Raw genomic sequence first — 9,068 nt, 5'->3', positions numbered from 1 at the left:
CAAAGCAACATGCAAAGTGAGTTTAACATTGTTTAACATTGTTTAATGCAATCAGATAGGACTTTTCTGTTTGGATGAATGGGCTGTCGAGGCCAGAAAGTAGTTTTTTGACACTCAGTAGGCATTCCTGCATAACTTCCTGGTTTGATGACGATGTTACGCGCATACCCTCTATAGAGGCCAATCAGAAGGGAATCTGAGAAAAAAAGCTGACATCATGGTCACATGATCACAGAGATGATGTGTACTAATTTACGTGGGTTTGTGCAATAGGCTATATGTAGCAAAAACAGTTTGACAAAAACAAAGACTCAGGTCCAAGTATAGGCCTAATCCAGGACGACCATATACGGTTCAAGAGTTATAGGCCTGTTATAGCGCCACCATGAGGCCTGTTATAGCGCCACCATGAGGCCTATTTGAAAGAAATGTGGCTAGTCGTCCTTCTTTGACCTACTGGGAGTGTCCGGGCAAAGTATTAATTACACCCAGCGGTCCAGCTGTGCCTGAAATTCACGGACAGACAGATGGACTAAACAGGAGTGAAATCATCCCTTCACTATACTGTAGCCTTTTACGGTTTGCATAAGAAAGTTTAGTTTCTATAGCCAGCTTGGGACACAGTCAGTGCACACAGTGTGTCTGGTGCGTGCGTGCGTACGCATCTGTGGAGAACATACAGTAATTGGCTGTACTGTACAGATGGTTGCTGTAGTTGGTCTCATGCATGGAGGAAGACAAGGACACACCTGTGGTTTTGCTTCCAGTAACATCCACGATGCTGCCCACCTCCCCAGTCAGTCCCCACTGCTCTGCATGCTGCTGTAGCTACAGCCAGGCTTTATACAGACAGCCACACAGTGGATACTCTTTACAATGACCTTGAGAGAACGCTTTGAGTTTGAGTGAGACATTACATTTGGTTATTAGTCTTATTTTAGCCATCTGAAATGTTTTAGTCTAGTTTTATTTGACTAAATAATTATCATACGATCTTAGTCAGCTAAATCTACAGATGAATACGTCGGCAAAAAAGCCTATCATCAAGCTTCTAGATCGATCTGCCACATTTAAGTTTACCACCTCCTAAGTTCATAATAATGTTCAACCATATTTCTGTTATATAATGTCTATTCCAACTGTCTGCTAGGCAGAGGCTTTTCTTTCTTCCAGGAAATAAAAGGTCTGTGTTTCCGAGGCTAGGCAAAGGCTGTCTAGAGAAACTGAGACAGTGTCACCTTCAATGCTCTCGGAGGAGCACCATATGTCGTGCATTTTACACAGCATGCAGTTTAGTTTAAGGAGTTCTTCTTCCTTAAACTAAAACAAAAACAGAGAAGAGTTGAGAGACGCTGCAGGCAACGAGATGTTCTCGGAGTGGTGGTGCATCTTTATTTCAACGAGATGTTCTGGGAGTGGTGGTGCATCTTTATTTCAACGAGATGTTCTGGGAGTGGTGGTGCACCTTTATTTCAACAAGATGTTCTGGGAGTGGTGGTGCACCTTTATTTCAACAAGATGTTCTGGGAGTGGTGGTGCATCTTTATTTCAACGAGATGTTCTGGGAGTGGTGGTGCACCTTTATTTCAACAAGATGTTCTGGGAGTGCTGGTGCACCTTTATTTCAACAAGATGTTCTGGGAGTGGTGGTGCACCTTTATTTCAACAAGATGTTCTGGGAGTGCTGGTGCATCTTTATTTCAACAAGATGTTCTGGGAGTGGTGGTGCACCTTTATTTCAACAAGATGTTCTGGGAGTGGTGGTGCACCTTTATTTCAACAAGATGTTCTGGGAGTGGTGGTGCATCTTTATTTCAACGAGATGTTCTGGGAGTGGTGGTGCACCTTCATTTCAACAAGATGTTCTGGGAGTGGTGGTGCATCTTTATTTCAACAAGATGTTCTGGGAGTGCTGGTGCACCTTTATTTCAACAAGATGTTCTGGGAGTGGTGGTGCACCTTTATTTCAACAAGATGTTCTGGGAGTGCTGGTGCATCTTTATTTCAACAAGATGTTCTGGGAGTGCTGGTGCATCTTTATTTCAACAAGATGTTCTGGGAGTGGTGGTGCACCTTTATTTCAACAAGATGTTCTGGGAGTGGTGGTGCACCTTTATTTCAACAAGATGTTCTGGGAGTGGTGGTGCATCTTTATTTCAACGAGATGTTCTGGGAGTGGTGGTGCACCTTTATTTCAACAAGATGTTCTGGGAGTGGTGGTGCACCTTTATTTCAACAAGATGTTCTGGTAGTGGTGGTGCATCTTTATTTCAACAAGATGTTCTGGGAGTGTTGGTGCACCTTTATTTCAACAAGATGTTCTGGGAGTGGTGGTGCATCTTTATTTCAACAAGATGTTCTGGTAGTGGTGGTGTATCTTTATTTCAACAAGATGTTCTGGGAGTGGTGGTGCATCTTTATTTCAACAAGATGTTCTGGGAGTGGTGGTGCATCTTTATTTCAACAAGATGTTCTGGGAGTGGTGGTGCATCTTTATTTCAACGGGATGTTCTCGGAGTGGCGGTGTATCTTTATTTCAACAAGATGTTCTTGGAGTGGTGGTGCATCTTTATTTCAAAGTATAGCAGCCCTGAGGCCCACAGGAGCACATGCAGGACTGACCGATACACACAAACACATGCATGAAATAACTTTCCTCAGTTCTACGGGATCTCTTCTCCATTAGTTCCTCCCTAACATTTCAGTTTAGTTTTTAAAAAAATTGATCAAAATGTCAATATATTTAGTTATAGTTTTTGTCATCATAGCTTAGATTGTGTTTATAGTTTTCGTCAGCAAAAAAGTATATTTTATTTATTTATTTATTTAACAGGGACAATGCACATTAAATGGAGGTCCGTAGACTAATGCATGTTCAAACTGGTGGTCTTTGAAATTAAACGGGTTGAGAATCACTGCTAGCGCCGTAAAAATCTTCTCTTATGGGGGTCCCTGCATGGCATATCGCTAAAAAAATGGGGGTCCGCGGGCTAATTAGTGTCAATTTGGATGTCCTTGACATGAAAAAGTTTGGGAACCACAGCTGACATAATTAACACAGCTCTTCAACCAGCGAAGACAACAAGCCTCAGTGGACCTGGCAGCCCCTTAAGTGTCCAGCAGTCAGTCAGTCAGTCAGTCGGTCAGTCTATTGGCCCAGTGCATGCAATGCATCATTAAACCCACACAGAGCTCACAGCATCCAGACAGACTCGCTCCACTGAACTGACCTGCATTTCCTCAGCGATGAGACATGCACTCGGCATGCTAAATAAATACCTGCTAGTTCTCTGAGGCAGTGGTTCCCAAAGTGGGGTCCGGGGACCCCCAGGGGTCCCTGATGGAGTTCCATGAGGGGGGGTACCCAGCTAAATGATAGTTAGGGATCCAAATGGACCCTTATGGGTTTGTAACTCTGAGAGTGTATACAAATGGAACGGGTCCATTTGGGTCCATTTGTACACTCAGAGTTTAAATTAACATTGATTTTAGAATATAAATTGGGGGTCCCAGAGATAGAAATGCCATTAAATGGGGGTCCGTATAGACTAATGCATGTCAAACTGAGGTCCTTGAAATGAAAATGGTAGAGCTATACAAATCTTCTCCTATGTGGGCCCTTGGCATATATTTTCTAATGGGGGTCCGCGGGTAATTAGTGTCAATTTGGGGGTCCTTGACATGACAACATTTGGGAACCACTGCTCTGAGGCACATCAGGCCAGGGATCCAATGTGGGGGCCGATATTATATTCTTACATTTTTGTGAGAATTGCGAATAATATATGATGGAGCCATTATTGTATATGGGCATAAAAGGGACTGACAGATAGATCTCCATAATGTCACAGCAGAGAAAACTAAAAACAAACAATTGAGTGCACAGAATATCAATATCAATAAGAAGCAACTGAAAAACATGTTATTGTGGATGGTAGTGGATGGAGAGAGAGAGAGAGGGTTTTTGTCCAACCATGAAACGGCAACCAATGGGTGCGAAGAGAGGCAGAACCACGGGCGGGACTTGACAAATTGGGTGAATTCCACCTCTTATGTTGAGAAATCACACCAGTGTGAAGCGAGGGGCGCTCTTATCAAACATACTTATTATACATCATCTCATTCCAGCCAATCACAGTTTGCGTCCTCATCACTTTTGTCTTCAATGTTTGTGCGTTTTACACAATGTTTGTGTTTACACAAACACCCAATCAAAACTGGCCATTCATTGTCAATGGCATTCAATGTCTGTGTTTGGTTACAAACAAAACAAAACAAACCAGTGGATATCTGCATGACTGACTGTTGACTTTGGACTTTACATTTATACCGAATGAAAGCATCTTTTCACTTGAAAGCATTTGCAGACAAATAAACGTTTTATGTCGATATATATTGGACTGACATTTATACTGAATAAAAGCATCTTTTCACTTGAAAACATACAGACAAATAAACGTTTTATGTCGATATGTATTTAGTACAAAGACCTTTGTGAGATGAACAGTCGTGGATTCATGCAATGGTTATTTGTTTATTTCAACACAATGCAGTAAACGGTGAAACGGCGGTGGCATTATAGAATGCCAGACGGAGGCATTCTCCAGAGGACCAGGATACTGACATTTAAAGAGCTTGTCCAACAGCGTTGACATTCTCCCAGACTTATCTACCTTTTAGTCCAGGGCTGGCCCACCGTCCCACCACAACCAGCGCGCAGATAGCAGAAACTCTACCGCCCGCTCCGTCACGGCACACACAAACAAACAAGCCCTAATACCACCACTTTTACAGAACAACATAAATGATACAAACCAACAGACAACTACACAACCCTTTGTAGAGGGTTTATTTGTCACTCACTGATACAGGTATACCTGATACAGGTACAGTGAAAAAAAAGTTATTTTTTAATCATGGCGGCCCCCTACGGTCACGGTATGCCCTGTGGCCAGTCCAGCCCTGTTTTAGTCCCACGGTACGAGTCAGAGTCACGCTATAGAGCTGCTTCTGTGCGGCCAGACTCCCTTGTTATTAACACTATTTCACTTCACAGTGTCATTATTTAGAATTGATCTTTCATTTAATTGTATTTAATTGTATTTTCTTAGAGACCTTTCCACACACTATATAGTTGCACGCGGCTACATTTGAACAAAAGATGATGCATTGGACTAAACATAATATTATTATTTTGTATTGATTTTTTTCTCAGCACAGATGCGTGGCTTACACTGCCAAAGAGACTATTGATATTGTAGCTACTGTAGTTAAATATAATTGTTACAATGTGATGCATTTGTATGTGACTTTGTTATGGTCTAAACCAGTGGTGCCACTTGAATTAAGGTTGACTTGATTGATTGACATCAAAATAAGAGCCTGTCAGCTCAAACCCACAATGACATATTTAGTTTTGAAGAGTGTTGCTGTGCACAAAGATGTTTGTAGCAAATTAAATTCCATTTTCTTATTTCCCATTCCAGATGCGTTTGTCTTATGCCAGCTCCGCTACACCAAAGCCCCCTCAGGTACATATTTAAACTATTTTCAGCAATTGTATCATTTCCGGTGGGTAGGTCTTGTTGAGCTGGACATTTTCTTTCAGTGGTTTTAACTCCTTTTTTTTTTTTTTTTTTTTACGTCTTGTCGGGATTGGCACCCATTGCAAAGACGTCTAGAAGATGGGATTACGATTTTGGCACTTAAACAGTCCTTGAGGGGGTTCCAGGTGGTCCGGCCAGCTAAATGATGGAGAGTTGGTAACCAAATGGACCCTTATAGATTTTTCCCTCTTGAGAGATCTCAAGAGTTGCATTATTGTTAAACATCTGCATTACTTCATTTAGAAGTCTTACACAATTAGAGAATGTATAGAATAATTGTTATTTTGATGAATGTTTGATAAAAGCATGGAATGGTATAGACACAATCTTATCCAAAGACAACAAAAATATTCATTAGTTTTGGCCTGAGAGGTGGTCCGTGGCTCAAAAGCAGAAACAAAGGATGGTCCTTGAAATGAAACGGGTATAGAAAACCACTGCTATCGATAAGCTAAGAAGCTTGAAGAGTCTTCCACTCTGCTATGTTTGAATCGGTGTTTTCAGCACCCTCAGGTGGACAGAGTGATATCACATGCATTATGATATGGCATAGTAATAATGTCACACATAATGCTTGTAGGCTGCACAGCATTTTCAAACTGACACTTTTTCAAACTTATTTTTCATTTGAAACACGGCATTAATAAATAAATAAAATAAAAAGAAGAAGAAGAAAAATACATGGAAATAGTAAAGGAGTGGACCCCTTATAGCTTAGAGAGAGATGAAGCAGGGAGGGACCCCCAAGCACTATCATCAGTGTCGCATGAATCAATGTTTTTTGTTTGTTCATGTTTTTTACACATCTATTCTATTCATGTGTTGGAATCGAATGTCCAGATATTTAAACACTAAACCCAAAGGCAAACCTTTGTCTCTGTCCTTGCCTCTCAATTGATCTGCTCTTTTTTTTCGTCACCGAAAATAGCCTATAGATAAACTATTTTGCGTGAATGCCCCACCCACCTCTGAATAGCTATAGGATCCGAGTGTAAAACACACGCACGCACGCACAGAGTGACACACAGAGTGACTCACTGAGCCATGTGACACAAGGACTGACCAAATAGTTGTTGAATCAACAGTGTCTGTCTGTCTGTCTGCCTGCCTGCCTGCCTGCCTGCCTGCCTGCCTGCCTGCCTGCCTACGATATGTACGTTGCACATTATTATTATTATTATTATTATTATTATACATACGGTATATATTTTTGTCCTTTCTTTTTGTCCTGTCCTTATACTGATAGTGTTGCTTTGACCGTGATGTCTTTCCTGCATCCTTTTTTTTCTCCTTGCCCTGTAATCTATTTTTAACTGACCTAACTGTCCCTGCAATTCCCCCACGGCTGGCGGGATCAATGAAGGTCTCATCGTATCTTATCTCATCCGCGGGGGCCCCCCCACCCTGCTCCACAGCTGTATCCGTGCTCCCTGGGGGCCCTGTGGGGCCCCGTTTCAAAGGCCTGCGTGTGTGTGTGTGTGTGTGTGTGTGTGTGTGTGTGTGTGTGTACCTGGCTGGTGCACCCCCCCCTGCCCCCCCACACACACACATCACACTGAGACTCCATAAATCGCACCCATGCGTGGATAGGAGTGGTCGATGGGCTGCGCTCCACCTTTTATAGCTGCTCTGAAAGGCCTGCACTGTCACTTTGATGCAGACGCAATAGTATGCATTAAAATGGCCAGTCTACAAGCTCACAACGTGGTCAATATAGATTGGCTAGTTGAACTATTCAAAAATGTTTTTCCAAATAGTAACAAAAAGGCAAAGAAGTTTAGGGATAAGGGGTTTAGCGGTAACGAAAATGGAGCCCTTAGTGTGAATAGTGTAGTAAAGCCAGACCTCTAGAATTGCAGGGGCACACATACTGTAAAGGGCTGGTCGGTTTGAAGAACAGACGCTGAAACAAACGATGAAGGAAATTGAGTACAGATGCATCTTATAACTATAAGGCTATTATCTGATAGTAAATGAGAGTGATCTAATCTCCTCTTTGTTCCTCTGCCCGCTGTCTTATCTATATGATAATGATCACACGCATGCACGCACACGCGCGTGTACATTCACACACACACACACACACACACACACACACACACACACACACACACACACACACACACACACACACACACACACACACACACGATTAACAGAATGTTGATTAGGCTACTGTGAGACACGCTGACAGTCATGAGGAAAGTGTGTGTGTGTGTGTGTGTGTGTGTGTGTGTGTGTGTGTGTGATTCTTTCATTCTCCCTGCATTATCGTGAACCAGGCCAAGCAGACTTTTTAATGCAGCTTTGCATTATATTCATATCATTTTAATGTACATTTTGTGCGGGTCGCATGAGTGTGTGTGTGTGGTGTGTGGTGTGTGTGTGTGTGTGTGTGTGTGTGTGAGGGTGTGTGTGTGTGTGTGTGTGTGTATATCATTTGGGATAGATAATGTTTTTCTTTTATGTTGGATGTTGAAAAAAGCATCTATTTCTGTGCTACAGTAAGTACAGTAAGTACACCATTGCACGGCAAAGTGTAAAGTGTGGCTTAAGTGCTTAATCACATGAAGAACCACAACACAGTGCTTCTCAAACGGTCAAGGACCCCAACATTGACATGCATTTGGCTGCGGACCCTCCATCTGAAAAGGTTTTGTGGCAGGGAGGTAACACCCCCAGAAGAGAAGATCTAAACTGATCAAGTTCAAGATATCTTCGTTATTTTTTCAACTAGTTTAAAAAATAATTGCAGATCTACAAGCTCGCAGGACTGCACAAAGTGTGAGCTGTGTGAGCTTGTATATCTGCTATATTTGAATAGCAAAAATATACAGGGATTACGCATAGTTTTACTGAGAATACGTACGGTTAGGGTTACGCATAGTTTTACTGGGGTTAGCTTTAGGAATAGGGTTAGGTTTTGGCACCGTTTTACTGAGGTTAAGAGCATGATTTACTTAAAGGTTTACGTTTAAGGAATACCGTTGGCTGTACGCCCGGGATGACTCTGTTTTGGGGCGAGCATTCTGATTAGAGTTCTCAACGGGCCTGAAAATTAAGGACCCGGCCCTAACTGGGCCAAGACTGATCTGGCCCGAGGCCAAGGATTTTAAATGAGGACAGGAAGCGAAGACCGTATACGGTGGACTCCATGTTGCTCCCTGGAAGGAGAGAAACATGCGCAATGGGCTACATGCAGCCAACACCTCCACGTTCAGCTTCCTTGGTCTCAGTTGTGCATGTTTCTTTCCTTCCAGGGAGCAACATGGAGTCCACAGTACGGTCTTTGCTTCCTAACCTTATTTAATTAACCTTGCCAGAGGCGGCTGGCCCTATACTGATTAGTCAGGTCGGGTTCAGGGCAGAATGTGAGAACTCTCTCTAGTTCTGGTGTCCTGCAGTGAAGTGTACATGGGGTTTAAGTGTTTTAAGTAGGCAGCCAGCACTCTCTAGTTCTGG

The sequence above is a fragment of the Protomyctophum parallelum genome (assembly GCF_964188405.1).
Source record: "Protomyctophum parallelum genome assembly, chromosome: 8".
NCBI lineage: Eukaryota > Metazoa > Chordata > Actinopteri > Myctophiformes > Myctophidae > Protomyctophum > Protomyctophum parallelum.
Note: the sequence above shows the minus strand (reverse complement) of the source record.